This window comes from Magnolia sinica, chromosome 17, assembly GCF_029962835.1.
Source record: "Magnolia sinica isolate HGM2019 chromosome 17, MsV1, whole genome shotgun sequence".
In the NCBI taxonomy this organism is placed as follows: domain Eukaryota; kingdom Viridiplantae; phylum Streptophyta; class Magnoliopsida; order Magnoliales; family Magnoliaceae; genus Magnolia; species Magnolia sinica.
Window position 1 is genome coordinate 19,121,360 of NC_080589.1, and position 19,526 is coordinate 19,140,885.

The window sequence follows — 19,526 nt, forward strand, 5'->3', positions numbered from 1 at the left end:
TTAGAGCTAAAAAAATGGTCTGATTAGTAATGTATAGGACTAGTAGTAATGTATAGGACTAAAAAAATGGTTCGGATCCACGGTTCGGGCCACAGTTTGGATCAACGGTTTGGTTCATGGTTCGGTTCGGTTCTACATGGCCCTAAACCGGAACCAAACCATATCAAATGGTTCTTGGAAATTTGGAATCAGAATCAAAACCAGTGCAGTTTAGAACTAGGTCAAACCAGACCGTTGGATCAGTTTCGGTTCGGTTCCATGGTTCTACCGGTTCGATGTGCACCCCTAACCTCCACTACCATTGCTCCTGGGGTAGTTGCCTCACTTATTGGGATTCCGGCCTCATTTCGAGGGTTAAATGATCATGACATTGATTCCGTAGATGTACAGATACGAATCACCAAGTATTTATGTAATGGACAGAATGTGCTGTGGTATCAGGGTAATGCACTGAGAGCATCAAATATGGATGACAAGTACAGGGTGCTTCACAATATCTTCCCCCTGAATGTTTATTCGAGGGGAACAAATAAGTCTGACATTACACCATACATGTTAGATATTCTTTATAGCATCTGTGAGGGTATTCCTTTATGTCTTCCCAGCATCATGGTTCACATCATTGCCGACTGCATTCACAACATGAGAGACACATCCATTCCATTTCGATACCTCTTATGTTTACTCTCTCGCCATGTTGGCCTGATGCCCACCACTGACCGACCCAAACCCGTTCGCATGTTTACACAAAACAATATTAAGCGCGTGAAGCTGGGACGAAAAGGGCATCAACATCGAGAGCATGTAATGAAGATTTTGAAGGAGAAACAGAAGCAACGGAGACAGAGGCAGCAGAGACAGATTCAGCCGAGACGGAACCAACTGACACCGGCTATCCTACAGAAGGAGAACAACGTGAGGTGCCATGAACCTCAGATAGTCAAACTAGTCAGTGGATGCCATACCGTGACTGCAGGGAATCTATTCTTCTGCAAATGGATGAGCATGGCAGACGACTTACACGAATGGAGTGGCTTTTTGAATCTATCCAGAAGATTTTAGAGCAGGTGGAGCAGAAGATTTAGACCCTTATCGCCACAATCACCTACCAGCGTGATGATGTTGGTCTGCCAGAGAGGGGTCCGTCCAACTTCTGCTTGGTTATGAATGTTCGCTTGCGCATCAAATATCTTTTTGGGATGCCAAACTAGACTAGACTAATCTTATTCCACTCCAATCCTATGATCAGTCTTGGACATGCTTTTTATATTTCTACTTTGTTTTGGGTGTTGCACTTGGGATAATGTGTTTTGCTATTTTGGAAACGTTTCCTTAGATAATGGCGTGAATATTTTTTGGATGATGATTTTACTAATGAAACTTGGGGTAGTCACTTATATTAATGTGTTTTGTTATGTTTTGCTTCCCATTCTTAAAGTCATTCATGCTGAAAGGCGTTTAGGTTCAAGCATTGGTACATGATACCTTGAGGTTGTTACTTATATGATTTTAATGTGTTTGGATGCACAACTAAATTGAATTGCAAATAGCCAACTCTACCAGCAAAGAAATGAGTGGACTTAATGATGTTTCCTATGGCATTTCATGATGATAGTATCCCTCGAATTGTAGCTACTCAGTGCAACTGTGATGTGGAGACTAGTCCTCAGTATCAATGCCAGGAAGGTAATTCCAATCTGTTCATTTGCACCTTATTAGACTAATAATGCAATTTGATTTAGTCATGTGCACCCAAAAACACCCTTGAAGTACTTGTATGAATCCAATGGTTAGTGATTGGCAACTAAGTGATGTTTGGATGCACAACTGAATTGAATTGCAAATATTTAGTTCTATGAACAAAAAAATTATGGAACCCAGTGACGTTTTGTAACGACCCTAAATTTTTAGCATGAATTTCAACTTGAAATAGGATAAATCACCCCACTTAAAACTATCAATCCAACTAAAAGCAACTACCTAACCTTAAACAACCCCCTAATACTAAATAACATAACTAAATGAGAACTAACTATCTAACTGAGATAATCAACACTAAATCTCCTAGTGTAAGCCTTTTATAAGAATGGAGGCTATGAGGCCCATATCCTAGATCGTATCGTTTCGTAGGCTTCCGTAGTCATTTCGGTCAAATTTCGACAACCCTCGACCTGTATCCGACGTTTGCTCGCGATCCTAAGCTGAGTCCTACATATCGGAGTCAACTCGACTCGAAACATGTACCTAACAACCACACCGTCACCGCGGTTTCAACGCTATGTCTCGCACGCCGATGCGATACCCAGGATAGGAGATGTTGGCCTGCGTTCATTTCAAAGAAACAGCGCACGTTGCGAATTTTGAGGAATCTCTACGATCTGTCACATCAATCAAGTCAAGTACATCATCCATACCCCATGCCACCTAACCCTACCACAAGTACAAGCAAACATTACCTCTTTTTCCCCAAGTCAACTCTCTCTCTCCTCACCCATTCCTCCTTTTTCAACCAAACCCATACCTTCCCATCCCCATTCCTTGCAACACCCATTCCATCCATCTCTTTTCATCCATCACTCCTTTCTTTCTCTCTCATTCTCTAAATAACAACTCTCCAAACTCCTAATAGAAGCACCCAACGTCCAAGTTCTCCAAGCTCTCCTAAAGCCAAGTGTGGCCCACTTTCCCACCCTCTCATCTCCCATCTCAACCATTCATTATTCATCAACCTCCATCAAAATTGAAAGCACGGAGCATACGAGTCTAAGGAGCTAAAGAAGAAGGCTGATAGGTAGGTGATCCACCATTGATTTTCGTTTAAGGGCCCACTTATGATGGGACCCATTTTAATGTATGTGTTGTAATCTAGAGGGGCCCATAGTGGCGGGGTCCCTCCATCTCTCCTCTCTCTCTCTCTCTTTCATTTTCTTGTGATGATGATGAAGCTGTGTGGCCCACCCGAATGGACCCCACCTTGATCTTATGTCTTGTATTCGCACCGTCCAATTCATGGATGGTGGGAGAGGATTGGATGGTGTACCTCACGTCAGCTAATCAGCTGCTGTATTGACCTGAGTAAGAGTTGTGGGTCCCACCATCCTTATAGCTAGTGTACAGATGCCACCAAGCTGGTATATGTGGGCCCCACCATATGATGTATGTGTTACATCAAAATCGTCCATCTGTTTATCTAGCCGTCTAGTTGTCTAGACGTGCTTTTGGGACCCACCATGATGTTAGCGTTCCACCATGTGGGGCCCTACCCTGATGGATGTGTATTACATCCAGACTGTCCATTCATGTGGGGCCTACCATGATGGATGTGTTTCTTTCATCCAGGTCGTCCGTCCAACATCTCTGGATGCTGGACGTTAACACTTCTCACTCTCTCTCTCTCACACACACACATATTTATATATATATATATGATATATATAGTATTATATAATATACTATATTATATTAACAATAAACATTATGGTGGGCCACTCCCACATGGGACCCATCGTACCTACAACAGCTGTATCCATGTCAGCTACCACTGACGTGAGGACAGATCCTCACCGTCCAGAGGTTTGGACAGTGGGACTCACCCCTGGTGTATATGGTTCATCCAACCGTCCATTCATTTGGTGAGCCAGTCCCAAGGCTTGGGAAGAAAAATAAGATGGATCTATTTATCAAGTGGACCGCACTGCAAATATCAGTGGAGATTGAACATCCACCATTGAAACCCTTTTGGGGTCATAGAAGTTGTGGATCTATAGGAAATTTGTTTTTCCTATTAGTTCAGGTCCTTGTGACTGTATGAATAGATTGTATGGTAAATAAACATTATGGTGGGCCCTGTGGATTTTAGACAGTGGAAATCATCATCACCACTATTATTTGTGGTCTGGTCCAGATGATCTTTTGATATGATTCATTTTTGGGTAAATGATCTCTAAAAAATAGATGTATGGTGTAGATAGTTCACTTAGAATGGTGGGCCCGACTAGATGTATTTGAGGCCACCTATTGTGTACTTGAGGCCCATTGGTGCAGCCCATCCATAAGGCCCATCTTGATGTATTTGTGGCCCATCCGTTAATGCACACCTTGATGCAATTGTGGCCCATGTGATGAGGCCCATTGCGGTGTGTATTAGGCCATGGGACGTGGTCCATTGTGATGTATTTCGGCCCATTTGGTAAGGCCCAATGAGATGTATTTTCGGCCCATATGGCGTGGCCATTGTGATGATTTTGTAGCCCATTTAATGAGGCCCATTATGATGTGCATTAGGCCCATAAGTTTTCGCCCGTGTGATGTATCTGAGGCCCATGTGTAGGGCCCACCTGTTGTGTATATAAGGCCCATGACCGAGGCTCGATGTGATGCACAAGGCCCATGCGATGCGGCCCGCTTGATGTATGAGACTCTTGTGTCAAGCCCATTGAGACTTGAATGTGGATCATTGTGATTGTATGAGGCCCTTTGTTAGGCTGATTCCGATTGTCGAGGCTGATTGTCAAGGCTGATTATCAAGTCCGATTCCAATTGTCGAGGCCAATTGTTAAAGCTGATTCTGATTCTCATTATTGAGGCCAATTCTGATTTGGATTGTTGAGGCCGATTTTGATTGTTGAGGCTAATTATTGAGGCCGATTATCGAGGCTAATTATCAAGATCGATTCTGATTATCGAGGGCGGATATCGAGGCCGATTACTAAGGCTGATTATCGAAGCCCAATGTGGCGTATATGCGGCCTGTATTTGAGGCCCATTGTGATGTGTATTCGGCCCGTGTTAAGGCCCGATGTGATGTATATGAGGCATATGTGATGAGGCCCATAGTGATGCATTTAAGGGCTAGGCGATGGAGCCCATTGTAATGTATATTAGGCCCATGTGAGAGGCCCATCGTGATGTGTATTAAGCCCTTAAGTGAGGCCTATGGTGTTGTATATTAGGCCCTTGTGTGAGGCCATGGGCTCGCTATATGTTTGACTCTATGTGGGCCACTCCTTAGGAGCAAGTTGGTTCAATGTCCACATTGATGGGCAATGATGGTTAAATATCCATATTGTGACCTTCCCTTAGGCCGATTGTTAAGGCCGATTTCGGTTGTCGATATTGATTATCGATGTTGATTATCAGTGCCAGTTATTGATACTGATTATGAGTATATGACAGTATAGCATCATGATACACAGCCATACGCATCATCTGCATGTTTATTATAAGATGTGGTTGACCATTGCATATGCCATTGGGCAAGTTGTTATGAGACTCCCTGATAGGCGGAGATGGTCTCACATGAGCGCATAGTATGCGCAGGATTGATGCATGACTAGATTGTATGACTCATGCATCTTGCATTAAGTGTTGTAATTATTGTACGCCCTAGCGACATTAGGGTCGTAGCCTCTACAGGCATATCATGGATGGCCAGATGAGACACCAAAAATTTGTTATTAGCATTGGGCCGTCATAGATGGCTCTGGGTGAAAATCACTAAACCTTCTTGGTACCAAAGGACGCCCCAACGTCGAGATCGAGTGGATACATGAGCGCCCGAGTGCCAAATACTAGTAGGCCTCATATCCCACTGTATCATGGTCGATTGGGAGGGGGTGTGACCTTACCCACCTGAGGGAGTAGACAATACTAGGCTAAGTCTAACTAGCTCGTAAATGGGTCCGCTATCGACGAGCCGGGCCGATATTGGTAGGCAGATAGTGAGGTCTCTTCCACTTACCCAGTTTTACGCTTGATGGGGTAGCAAGCTGGTGTGGAGTGTACTAGACCCTGGTAATGATCCCAGAGATGTACAGTATCAATTTGTGGAGTAGGAGTTGTATACTTAGCATTATATTCATTCATTCACTATCCACTTAGGCTAGTGGTGCGTAACTAATTGTTATGTATACTTTTACAATGGCCAAGATTTCGGTTGGGGCTCGCGACTAACCTGAGATCAGGAGCTTACCACATTGAGTCTATCTATCCAAATTTAGGTATAAGACTGGTTTGGATAGAAGTCCTTTGTGATAAGCCCCATAGCCTGCGATACCACGTACTATCATCTCGACTTCACACTGTAGCTTGGTCATTTCATTTGCACCACATATTGCATATTACAATTACATCCTTGGCATATGGCATTTTGGTTTGTTATGTTTTTGCATTTATATGACTTAGATGAGACTGATGGTATTCGTAGCTCTTCCGAATTGCATATTGTATTCCATCCTCGATATATGATATCTGCTTCATTATGTTTCTGCATTACATAGCTAATTTACATTACTTTCTCAGTATATGACATTGGCTTGCCATGTCTTTTCATCGTATATCTCGAATGAGGTTAATGATATTTTTTTATGGACTTGTTAGCATATCTGCTTACTCTGATATTGTATGGTCTGTGGACTTACCAGTATTTTCGTTTACTCTGATATTACATTCTAAGCAAGCATATACTGCTCACATACTTACACCACCCTCTAAGCTTTCCATAAGCTTATATATGATAGATGCATGCAGGTGGCATAAGGTTGCAGCAGCATCGAGCTTGGAGCGTGTAGCCTTCTGGAGTTTTGATTTTTTTATATATGTAATTCCCTTTCAGCACTGTATTCAAATGTTTATATTAGTGGATATGTGATGATGATGTTGTTCTTGTGATTTGGGTATACTTGTGGTTATGCTTCTTATAAGATAAATTTGTGTTGAAAATCCTCCTTGTAGGATCCCAGGATCGGCATCTGATGTATGAGCACTGGGATTCGAGAATGGGGTATTACGGAGGTTGTTGCCACTGGATTCGGTGATCGAGAATTTTGTGAGCCCGGTTTCTGAGTTTGGGGCATGACAGAGGCAGACTGATCTTCAATCCAGAATGACTCATAAACCCTATAGGATAAACAGACCACTTAGAGCTTGTCCATAATCAATCAGGACCTACTAAAACACTCACCTTAGGTTTTCAATGATCTTGCAAGGCGAATTAACGATGTGGATCAGCCAAGATCACGGCGTGGATGCCACTTCTGATCTGTGTGTGTACACAGATAATGTGCTCGCACTGTGCACGGAATCTCCACATTGGGTCAAACGAGCTTTGACCTGATAGAAATCGCAAACGCTGTGGAATTTCAAAATTTCCTCCCTCTCGACGCTCATTCAAACCGGGCCATCCGTTCGATGATGTAAACGACCACCATTCGAATAAAGAATGGTGATCCAGACTGTTCATCAGATGGGAAGGGCCCCACCGACCCTAACCATGCCTAGATTTGCAATTGATAGTCTTTTATGCGAGCACGAGTAACGACCGGTCGGGCATTGCGAAAGGAAGGTGTTGATGAGGAGTGTATGGCCACATATGCCATCCCGCTGGTGAATCCGACCATTGGAAACCATCGATCGGAAGCCATGTGTGTGAGGGAGTCCTCGTCAGCCCTATGGTTTTCGAAAACACACCCCTACCTGACGGAAAGTGGAAAAAGATCTTTCCTTATTGAGGAAAGATGCATCTCTCCATTCATGGATGTCTAGAAGCTTCTCTCAAGCTCATCCTGAGCGTTGAGATTAGGGTTTTGTAAGATTTCCCTAGCAAATGAGAAAATGGTGAGATTTTAGTATAGCGGTGGGTTTTTCCCTTGTGAAGTGGCTGTCTTAATCAACAACCCTCCTTGCATCATGAGATGGACCCACATTATTTTTAGGCCATATCAGGACCGTCCAAATGGCCCTGATCTATGGATAAACCACCAAGCCAAAAAATGCCATTATCGTCCTTCACCTTCCTCGATCCAACCGTGAAACCCACACCTTGCACAAGTTGCCTATTTACGCATCCAAACCGTTCATCGAGTGGCCCATCCCACCTATTGTTCATCAGGGACAAATGTTTGAACCCGTGCATAAGGATTGATGCCTTAAGAAATCCATTCGATTAGCTATCCTTGGTTAACTCAAGCTCTCTGCACACTAATCCTCGTGATTAGCCATAGAACTCTCTAGAATCGAAAAGGCTATAAGTAGCTTGGTTTTAGGGCAAATCCCAAGGAGAATTAAAGAAAGAAATGGAAAGAGAAAGAGAGTGGGAGAGTTTGAACGCCGCTTGAGCGAGTTGCTGGTTCGATAGCAACTTGACTCGGCCTGAGTTGTGCGGATATTGTAAAGAGAACAGAGAGAGGGAAGTAAGATTGAGAGAGAGGAAGACGTTAGTGAGAGTCATAAGAGAGGAAACAGTTGCTGGAACCGGTTTACAGCTCGTCCCGAATCAACCGAGTTCGCACTCCAACCACTGTCCAGCTGCATCATCTGCTGGTAAAGCCTATCGTCCCAAACCATCTGTCTGCACTCGAGCATTGTCCCGAATCAAGTAATCCTCGTCGCTCCTCCCTTTGTTACTGACGAACTCGTCAGTTTGGCTGACTGCATTCACAGTCACCTTAACTTGGTCACGAGTTGAGCGACTTAACCACGTTTTTAGGTGGAAATCCAGATCAGAACCCATGGCAGTGGTCGGTTTGACCTAGCACAACTGCACCATCAAGTATCTCAGGTTGATCTTGGTCACTGCCGGAATATCAGACCCAATAATTGGAAAAGTCAGCTGAGTTGGGGGGTTACTGAGTTAGTGACTCCTCCACGTTTCAAGTGGAGCCCTGACCTGAAGTCGAAGCTGAGGATCCTTCTGATTCAACCACTCTACGCCTTCAAGGAGGACCATCAGGTAACAAAACTAAACCTACTGCTGTCGTAGTTTTATATCAAAAACTAGTTGTTCACCTAACTGAGTTAACTCAGTGATTAACCTCTGAAATAGACAATCAGAACATGTCCCTCACCTAAAATTTGAAGCACTCACCATACATCCAAGACCCCAGCAAGTTACTACAACAGGTGAGTTTTCTTAGAAAAGAAAATCAACTAGTTGTGCTCAGCCGAGTCAACTCGGTGTCGACTCTCTGAAACCTTACAATGACTTACTAGAGCCCTATAATATATTACAACAGGTACTGTTACCCACTGTCACCTTGTTTGAAGGATAATCCCCTTCAAATCAACTCTAAGAACAAGCATCTTGGACTCCTTTTGTAAGAACAACGAATCAAGATCAACACCAAGGTGAGGAGAATCCCTCTTAGCTTCTTCTATTCATTAAATTCCATGTAGATTAAATTCCCAATGTGGAGAAGTTTAGAGAAGCATTGGCCCTAGTTGCATATTTCTAATCCCTGGTTAAGAAGATTTTCATGAAGTGATCTTTTAATGCGATTTCCATTAACTATGTGTTGTTTTATAATGTCCATGCCACATTCGGAATCAATTGCATATGAAAAGACTTCCACTACTCATAATGAGAAGAGGAAACTCTCATACTAAGTTATTCTATAAACTGTATAGTGAAAAGTTTCTTCATGACTTTCTATATTCTCTAGTTTTTGGTTTACTTGACACTGTCATGTGGGTAGATTCTACAATAAGGAAAATGGGAATTGACTTTCAAGTAGTATAACAAAATAATGATTGAAATTCTATCTTGCATAGTTGTTATGGATTTATCATAATGCAAAACTTGCTCTTGTCAACATGAATATAATTCCAATAACATGACTCGAGCCTTACAATTCTTATTTTGTATTACATTATGAATCGTTTGAAGAATGCATGCAAGACGGCTCCCTTAGAGATAAAAGAGGGCCCTTAAATAATTCAGAGGATATAAGCTCACTTGAAACTTTACCTAACGCTTGGTGAGCCCTTCATTGAATGTAAAGAAGTTATGAAAGTCCATATATAATTCATGGATGGATGTTTCTTGCTTAAAATTTGAAGGTCATTCCTACCCTATCAAAGAAATGTATATAAGTGCCATGGTGTATAACATTCATGCATGACATGTGAGTTTTACCGAGTGTTCATTGTAAGTCACACCTTGTTGGTGTAATGCCCTGAATTTCGGGGGTTGAGCAAAGCTCTATTCCCGAGATCCAACGCATCACTTCTACAACATGGATAATGATGTTTATATGTCATCCATATCAATGCATTACACATGAGTGGAATTATACTAAAACAACATATCATACTCTAGAGATAATGTAAGTAAGCAATGGAAGTCTAAAGCACAAGTATCTAAATATAAAAGTAGTTCACAAACTCAGGAGTATGAGTACGTAATCGGGCTGAATATATGTACATGTATCATTTCAGAATAGATAAAATATCAAAATGTAAAGCATTTAACTAATCCATAAGTTCCTATAATCCCGTCGAATCAGCACGAGGTCTACATAAACTCGCCTGAGGGCTGAACGTAGGAGAATTCTTCCTCCAACGCATAGACTTTATCGTTACCTACATCTAAACTGGAATCTGAGTGGTGTTTTAAAACACCATCCAAGGGTGGGAATGAGTGACCAACTCAGTGGTACTATAAGGCAAAGGTTAACATGTTACCAATTCAATCAAGCAGTAATGATAAAGTAATACAACAAGCATTTCCTAACTACTCTTGTTAATGTAGGAATGATATGTAGTAACGATGCATGCCCTTGCCTGCACTCCCTCAGCGACTTCATCTTACGAACGCCCATGGAAAACTCTCTAAACATGTGCTTCCTCGCCAAAGCACATGCAATGTGGTGTATGGTCGTGTTAGCCAAGTAATTGATTAGACTTATTCATACAACAGATTTGAGAAGCTAAGGTACCTCTCTTTATATTAATAACTCAAACGGGGATCCATTTAGGGTTGTCAATCCTAGTTAGTCACATACGATAGGCAAGTTGCAGGGCATCACCCCTAATGAAAAGTAGTCAATAGACAAATTTAAAACTTTATAATTGAGGTCACTCCACCAATGCCCTACCAACTGGAGTGCTATTTTCGAAGGGGGTCCATATCAGACGGTTCACTCTAACCCACATTGGGACCACAGCCAGGCTATGCTGGTGTAGACTGACAGCTCGAACACAGTGTCCCATACCACCATGCCCGGCTCACAGTTTGGGTAGTTCACTAGTCACTATGGGTAGGTTCGTCACCCTAGTGTAGGTCGACAGCTCAACCATGGTGTCTCATACCACCATGCCTGGCTCATAAGTCTTAGCGGATCATAGTGCCATAGTTGAAACGGGTCTTTACATTGGTAATGGTACCTTAGATTCAAGCAGTGATGTCCATACATGGTAAACACACAATAGGCCAATCTATTTATTAGACAAGTTTGATTGGTACGAGTGCATGGTGAGTTAATCGACATGGAGCGCATAAGCACTCCACGTGGCCTAACCACTGTCGACAATCATCGTATGACCCGGATTCACCGAACATATTAACTGTGGTTAGACTAGTTCCGCCACTCAAATGGAAATTGTTACTGACTGCTTGGACTACGTTGTAGTCCCAATCTTACTCAGATATAACATGTGGATACATGTGATAATCATATAAGCATTTAACGAACAATCTAAATATAACACTCATTTGAGCATTTTATCAAACACATTAACATATTACTAAACATTGAATTTCATCCATAAATTATGTAACGGCAAATGTGATTATATGAAGGAAATAATAAATACGAGCAAGGTAAATAGGAATACTATCTTAATACTCTTAATAGATATAAATCATCAACATTTTCTCATTCAGACAATTTATCAAACACTTAGGCTACACATAGGCAGATACATAGACTAGGTTAGTTACAACAAGTATTTTAACAATTCCTTCTATAAGGATGTCACCACGCAAATAACAATCATGAATCCTAGCTTAGGAATCATAACAAGCACAAATCATGTTTACATGTTCATTCAAACATTTCAACAAACACATAGGATGCGTAGTTATACAACATAGTTCATACATGTGTAATGCATCGAAATTGACGTGTTTAAGACGATATGGTAGCAATCAAGTCAGACATAAATCATTAGTTGACATTGAGAGCCTTGAAAACCATAACCTAAATGTTTATAGTTTGCACCTTTTGTCGGAATACCCGATTTGAATCGGTTCCAATACAACGTTCCCGAAAATGGAACGACGGTACCTATACGATGAAATAGGTTAGCTATTTCGTCATTTATTCTATTTAAATTTTCAAACCAAGATTAGAGTTAGGATTTCTTACCCAAATCGAAGTTGGAACGGCTCGTGTAGTGATGGTGGGGAGGCGATTCGGTACGTGGAGTAGTGGGTGAATCCCTACAACGATCTCCCGAACTCTCACTCTACTCCTCACTCTTTTCTTTCTTCTCTCACCTAGGGTTTGAGAAATTTGTATAGAATGAGAGGGGTGGTTTAAGGTCCTTATATAGGCCCAGAAGCGATGTCAATGGCTCCAGGGCCATGGTATACTTGGGTTATAGCTAAAGGGCTACTGTTTCTGATGAATGGGGCTCATTTGGAGGTCCATTACCTGTCTATGTCACGGAGTAAGTTCCTTGACAATTGATCTAGGCCAGGTTATGATTTCAGTATGACCAGATTAGTAGATTGAACGTGGAGGACCCGTATCAGATCAACAGTCGTTGTCACTCGATTAGGGTCACAAGTATACGGATAAGAACAGAGAAATTTTCCTGATCCATGGGTGAAGTTTGGTTAGAATCTGATGGCCTGAAGTCTTCAATTTCGCTCGCTAGCAACTAGTCCAATTCACTTAAGTTCTTGTTCACTTTCTAAAGATATTCGCATTTCTCACACACTTCGCTTAAGGCTCAAGACTCAAGTTATGTGTTTTTGGATACTATTTGGGCTCGATTCCCATGATACTTGTCAAGCCTAATAAGGCAGTTATAACCCTATAGTTTCGCCGTCATCGGACTTTCGACGTGCGGTCCAGATCCGATACGGAGTTTCAATGTGCTCCCAAGAGCAACTGGCTTTTGAGATTTAATCATATAGGATGATTCCTAGTATGATTATAAGTAATTTCTAAGAAGACGCTAAGTATAAAAAGTTGAAGATGAAAAAGATACGCGCGGCCCATTGGCAACATGTAGTTGTAGAAAATTTTTAGTTTCAATAACTCTATTTCATATAATTTTTTTGGCACTTTTAGTTAGTATATTATTTTAATTATTTTTCTAGTAGTTCATCATTAAGTCTAATTTATTTTCACCAAATTTCATTAAATTTCATGCTCTAAAAAAATTCTAAAAATTCTAAAAGTAGTAGCTGCCTGAACTAATAATTTTTGGATAGTTGTCACATCAACCTAGATTTAACTATATTAAAAATTTTATTTTATTTTTTTACTTATTTTTATATGAAACTAGACTTATTAAGCTTCAATTTGGCTTTGAATCACCTAAATCGGAGTTATATCGAAGGAGATATGACTTTTTGAAATTGGTCAAAATGTGCAGAAAATTGAAGCGAGGGTCCACCGAAATTCGGTGCACCGGCGGCGCGCCGCCGACTGGGTGGTGGTGCCACACCCCGCTGTGCTGTCTGCTAGTGGTTCTTCCATGTGAATTTTGAAATGAGTATATTTTACAAACTAAAATTAGTTACTTGACGTACAAGATTTTGGGGTAGGAGAAGATGCTATATCCAAAAAACTTATTTATTTTGTGATATTTCACAAGTTTAATGGTCAAAAACCTATTTTATTTATATATTTACTATTTATAGTAAATTTTAGTTTAAGTATTGTTCTTCATCATTTAAACTTTAAGATTAGTATCTAATATGAAAGTACTTAGAAAAATTTGAAGAATAAGGTGGTGAAAGGTGAGATTTTTGAAGGAAATGGGTTGAAAGGGGATTTGAGGTTTTAGGATTGAGTTTTGAGAATTTGATAAGGTATTATGATAGACTTATTGCCCAAGGACGTCTAACTTAAAGTTGGCAAAAATCCGAGACGTTACAGTTGGGTTGCTAAAGGTTCTATTACCTAAGTTGACCATCAGGTAATGTGCATTTGCACCACTATGGGCCACTCCTTTACAAGAGATTTTTTTAGGATTTTAATACCTCATCGAACGTACCCTGTGTATTTTTCTAGGAGGTCATCCTTGGGCGCACTCACCTTCATGGCCTTTTCCAGGTAGTTTACCTACCGCGGGCAGTCTTTTATTTTGACAATTGGATGTGCATACCCAAATCTGTGACTTGAACATACATTCATACATTCGTGCATATGCATATGTAGTTGTACTGCCTTATGAATCGAATATGCTATGTTAACCTACATTGGAATAATGTGATATGATTAAATCTATGAGGGAAATTCCCACTGAGTTTTCACTCCCCCAATCGTGTGGTTGCACTAAATAGACACAGGTATGACGGAGGAAGATGGCGCCTATGATGACACCCTTGGTGCAGCTGATGAGGAGTATCGAGAGGAAGGACAGTATGTTGACACGGTTGAGCCGTTGGAGCTCAACTAATGATATAGGATCTATTTACTTTCATGTTTTCAGACATTATCCTAGTTTTGCTTGGTTTGGGAATTGTAATTAAAAATCCCCTGCTATGGGATCTTGCTTTACTTTTTTTCTTTTTTACTTCCACTCATACATGATGAACTTGATTAATTAGTTTATATAGCAGTTATGTGTTGATATTATGAAAGGTGTTGAACATTACATGAATGGTAGTTACATAGTATGACGTAACCCCTCGGGATTCTCGTGCTCAAGTGATCATCCTCGGGTTATGAGAATCAGGGTGTTACACGTTTTCTGTAGCATTCATGATGAAAGTATCCCTCAAATTTTAGGTACACAACATCACTGCAATTTAGAGGCTAGTCCTTGGTATCAATGTCAGGAAGGTAATTGCAATTTGACCATTAGCACCTTATTAGACTACTAATGCAATTCAATTCAATCATGCGCCCAAACATGCTCTCAAAGTACTGGTATGAACTAGTAATTAGAATAAAATCACTCAAAAATATCATCCATCATACAGACATGTAGGCATATAGACTTAGATTAGTCTTGATTTCAGTAATAAGATGAGGAATATAGACTTGGATGGTTTGGCCATGTGCAATGGAGACCAAGATAAGAGTGATTTGGTACAAGTTGAAGGTTCTAAGAGGGCAAGGGGAAGGCCCAGAAGGATGTGGGTGGAGGTAGTAAGAAAAGACTGGATGACCTATGCTGTAACTATGGTTATGGCACTTTATACAGTGGAATATTGAAAAAGGATTCATGTAGCTGATCCAATTAGTTGGGATAAGGCTTAGATGATGATGACCGACTCGAGTTGAGTATCTACAACTTGGTGGATCGGCCGAGTTATTGCAAAAGTAGGCCTAGTTATGTATGGTACTTATCCATAGTGTGAATAGGCGAGGTTCTTAGCCTATCTGAATTAACTTGGCCGAGGTCCTTGTTAATTCACCAAGGAAAAAATAACCATTGGGAACCATCTTCATAGATAATTAATTGAAGTTTTGGTTTTATTTATTATCAATAGCTTTTGAAATTTTCAAATATAAATGAATAAGATAGCTTGTGATGATTAGTGCTTTAAATCTGTACTGACATGGGGTGAACTTGACTTTTAATGAAAAATATACAAGGCACAGCTATCCGCATCTAGAGTTGGGCATCGGACCGAGTCGAATCGGATTGGGTCCAACTCGACTTGGTCCGAGTTTTGAATGGCTTGAACCGAATTCGGTCCTATCCGGGATTGAGTCTAGGTCATCTGACTCGATTCGATCCTAACTCATGCTGGGTTGAACCGATCCGAGTCCGACTTGATCAAGAAAACCGAGTCAGATCGAATTTGGCCAGGTCCAGATTGGTTGTGCTCATAAACATTCAATTTTAGCCTGATCGAATAGAAAGAAGTAACCTTTGAATTTGATTATCCAAACACAAATACAAATCAATTGAGATTTTCATTGAAAAGAAATCCAAAAAGTATCTGATTTTGAATCTCACCAGCAATGACAGAGAGAATCAACCATTCACACCTCCTAAGAAACTCCCAATGCGGGTGGGTCTTCAATCCAAGCCATCGAATGATATGATCGATGAATGAAAGTGGAGTAACAGGATTCATCTTCCATTTCAAGGTCGAGAGGACCAACAATTCCATTCTCTGAATCATCTTCGCTTCAAATACATACTTAGAATCTTCCACCTTAATTATTAAAAAAAAAAAAGAAATAGAAAAAACCAATTAGATTTTTATCTCGAAATCATCAAAACGCTATAGAAATCCCCCAAAAAAGCAAGAAATTTGAGGGTTTTTTTTAAAAAAAATTATTTACTTGCAAATCCAAGAGAAGGGGGACTTGGGTTTCTTCCACTTTTGCAGCTAGAAAAAGATACACAACTGCAGCGAGCTATGTCATCCATGGCTTGTCCTTTTGGAAATGGAGGCTGGACAGGAACCTATCAAGATAATCGACGGACAGAACTGCAGCTAGAGGTGTGAAATCGTAGTAGGCACTGACTCTGAGCATCCAATCAACAGCCTCTCTGCGAGGAGAAGCGAGATAAGTGTTTGAATCTGAAAGTGCCCTGGTTTGTCAATTAGCGTGAGTGTTGAGTTAGCTAGACAAATGAGCTCCATAGGAAGATTGATCAAGCGTCTGCCTCAATAGGATATGTGCCCGAACTCGCCAAAGGTAAATCTTAGCCTCACATCCCATGTCCCAAAACACCAGGTAATTAAAAACCCTTAAAATTGCATAGAACATCCTAAGATTTTTTGTTAGAAAATTTTTTTAAAACTCAGGAAAATCTTTAAGTTTTCTACCTTTGTCGATTTATCAATATATGGCTCGATGAAATCGAACCCTGTTATCGATGTCCTCAAAGCTCACTCGATATTATCGAAATGAGGACTTCAGATGTTCAGCAACCATAAAGAACTATGGACTGAATTATCGATGAATCGATGGACTGCTCGATATCATCGACATTTGAATCTCGAGTCCATCGAAGTAGACTCGATAAAATCGACATTTGGTCTGTTGTGTCCAAAATACCACTAAGGCAAATTCTGTGATTCTCGATATATCGAAGGGCTCCTCGATATCCTCAAAATTCAAATCTCGATGATATCGATAGACCTTCGATAATATCGGATTGGGACACAAATCTATCCAGCAGGTTTTCAGGTTAATTTTCTTGGATTGAGGGTCACTCGATAAAATTGATATTCAAATATCGATCATATCAAGGAAAGGTCGATGTCATTGAAAGTGGACATAAACTGTGCAGCAAGCTTATAGAAAAATCCCTTGAAATTATCAATGAATCGACACTATCATTGATATCATTGACATTCAAATTTCGATGATATCGAGTGATGCTCCATCATATCTTATACCTGAAATGTTTCAAAGGCAAGTGCTCTCACATTTTCAATTGTCGAGGAATCGAACCTCGTGTCGATGAAATCAGAGTTCGAAATCCAATGACATCGACGCATGTTCGATTCCCTCAACTAGTTGGTAAAATGTTTCAAAAGTGTTTGATAGCTGAGTTCGTATCATCGAGTGGCCAGTCAATGTTATCGAGAGTATATCGACCCTGCTCGATGATATCGAACTCTGCCATAAATGTGACCATTTTATATCTATTGAAACCTTTTGCCTATTTAATGAGAGCTTGCCCTTGGTTATTGGTAGAGAAAAAAGAGAGTGTTTTTAAGTGTTTAACCCCAGATCATATACCTTAAGCCTTTTCTCTCATGGGAGTTCATCCTCCAATTCACCCTCATAATTGATATTCAATAGAGTGAATTAGGGAATGAACTTCCGCATTCAAGGATCCTACAACTACCACCTTAATGGAAAATCATTAAGCTGAGATGCCTTGAATGCATAGATGATTGGAATCGCTCTATCTCCTTTATAGGAAAATATTTAATAGAGTAAGATTTCATCATAACCTTGACCCAACTCGTCACCTTACATTGGTAAATCATCTGAGTTGCAGTTCAAGGGAGCTGAAGATTCTTCGTCATCAAAGGAGGAGATCTTCATCAACGTGTTGAATGAGGCTCATCTACTTATCTGTAAGTCATTAAAGTCAAGAGAACCCTTGTGATCATTCCTTCTGTAGGATTGGGTCTAAGGTGTTTCTCACCCCTTTCAAGCCCTCATAGGAGGCCTCCGACGAGAGTGTACGTGGTGGATGCTTTGTGTTGACCCTTGCTCTGTGGAGAGCATAAACTCTTAGGTCCTTATGTAGGTCCTTAATCTGTGTGGTCTAAAAGTCGAGTGCTGCGTGTTGACCCTTGCTCATGAGAGCATAAACTGGTGAGGTTCCTTGTGTGGATCCTTGGCTTGTGTGGCCTAAAATTTGGGTGCTATGTGTTGACCCTTTCTTCTGTGTGGGGCATAAATTATGTCATGTAGACACGTTGGAGTCAGCTTAGTGTAGGTTGTACTGGTTTGGGGTGAACCTGATTTGAAACCTTCGGTTTGAGGTGAACCTGTTGTGAAACCTCCGTTAGTAAGATTCGGCACACTCAAGGGTTGAGTCCGTCTGCCGGAAGTGGAGTAGACACTTAGTCGAACCACTATAAAAATGACTGTGTTTGAGATTACCATTTGCTTATACTATTTATGTGATTTCACTGATTGTTTTCATATTACATATGCATGTCCTTCTGGAACTAAGTAGAATCACACCTCACACACAGTCACATCCATCATGAACTCTGTTAATCATCCTGTTTATCTTTTGAATAGTGTTGTGATTGGATCCTCTATTTGTCTTGGAAGCCATTAGAGTTATTTTGAAGAAATCCTGATACTTGCATATTTATTCAGGATAGGGTTGATAGGATTTTAAATTACCATAAAAATTTAAAAAAGTCCTATTCACTCCCCTCTAGGACATATTGACATATTCACACTTCAACTACAATGGTCATTACCGCAATCTTAGAATCGAGATAGGAAGGAGAGAGATGAAGATGGGTTTCTTGTTCTTTGGAGAGGAGAGAGGAGATCATTATCATCCCAAAAGAGGTGAATGTTTGTAATTTCCTAGTTACTAACTACATCCGGTTCTGTTCGAATCTGGTCGGATTAGTTCTGAATGGATCGGATTGCAGATCGGTCCGGTCCGATTTGTTATTAACCCGAAGTCGATCCGATTAACGGTCGGATCTACCTGATCCTACTTGAACCTGCCCGATTCAGGCCATAGGTTCTGTTCAAATTGGGTCAGATCGGGTCGGATCCACTGGATCGGGTCCATTATGCCCAGCTTTATCCACATCTAACATTGAGTCACTCGTGTCCAAGTTATATTGTTTTGGAGGAAGGATACATAACTGACTCCTGTGCTTTGTGTCAAGATGGTGGGTTCTTTTCTTCATTTTGAAGGGGATATTGCAACAGCAAAAAGTTGATTTAGATTCATTGCAAATTTCATGTTCTTTCACAATTAGATTGTCAGGCTTTTCATTATCAGTTTTTTTGTTAGTGGGGGGTTTGAAGACGACCTAAAAGTACTAGTTATGCCTACATATTATAAAGTTACCTAGTTGATTTACAGGTGGTACCAACATCTGGAAC

The 19,526-nt window shown here is 40.7% G+C and overlaps 1 pseudogene; it reads right to left on the reverse strand.

Moving 5' to 3' along the window:
• Positions 1–15,868: 15,868 nt before the first annotated feature.
• Positions 15,869–18,958, reverse strand: LOC131230448 (cyclin-D3-1-like; annotated as a pseudogene).
• Between the last annotated feature and the right edge of the window lie 568 nt (positions 18,959–19,526).